We start from the raw sequence: 896 nt of genomic DNA on the forward strand, positions 1-896 counted from the left end.
GGAAAATGCTGGATCAATGGAAGGAAAGGACAAGCACGGACAGGTTGGAACGACAACAAGGAAATTATTAATAAGCAAAAAATAACTTTTTATTTCCTTGTAGTGAAAATAAGTAAATTCAAATCGATGAAAATAATCGCAAGCAAATAAAGAATTAATCAGGCACTGATAGAAAAAGAGACAAATAGCAGATGCTTATCACTATGCCTTATTTAACAGTTAAACACGAGACAAGGGTACCCAGCAGATCAGTCTTGGGGGAAGAGAAATCCAGTCTCGCTCACCAAATAGAAGTCGATGTACGTCAAATAAATCATCCTGAAATGTGTGAGCCTGCCTTGTTCATTGCCAGCACCCAGCCTTGCCATGCACCCACTCACAAACAGGCTTGAACGCCAATCGACATCACATCGTCACCCCCAGGAACCAGGGACGCCAAGAATCAGGTATGCCAAGAGAAGGTCTCAAGCAGAACCAGCATTAACGGTCTGAGAATCACCCACCATCAGGAGCCACAACCAACCGACAGCTGTTAGGAGCTGTGAGAAACTGTAAGGCTGCAATGCCGTCATGAACTGTCACAAACTAAACTGTCGCCAGCTCACCAACCGTCTGACTGGAACGGACGAAGCAATTGGCTGACGAGAACTGAAAAAGCAAACATCTGACTGGTACTGACGAAGCAACTGTCTGACTGGAACGGACGAAGCATCCGACTGACTGGAACTGAAAATAGCCGTCGTGCAGCTGTCACCAACTCAACTGTCGCCAACTGACTGGAAAAAAATTGTCCACTCGTCCTCTTTATAGGCGGCCCGTCCAGGCCGATCCTCAAGCAGATTTCAGCCAAATCCACCTTGCCTATTGGCGCATCGTTGCACGTGACAATCCGCCCG

The sequence above is a fragment of the Eptatretus burgeri genome, chromosome 5 (assembly GCF_056783735.1).
Source record: "Eptatretus burgeri isolate ZD-2024b chromosome 5, Ebu_testis_v1, whole genome shotgun sequence".
Taxonomy (NCBI): domain Eukaryota; kingdom Metazoa; phylum Chordata; class Myxini; order Myxiniformes; family Myxinidae; genus Eptatretus; species Eptatretus burgeri.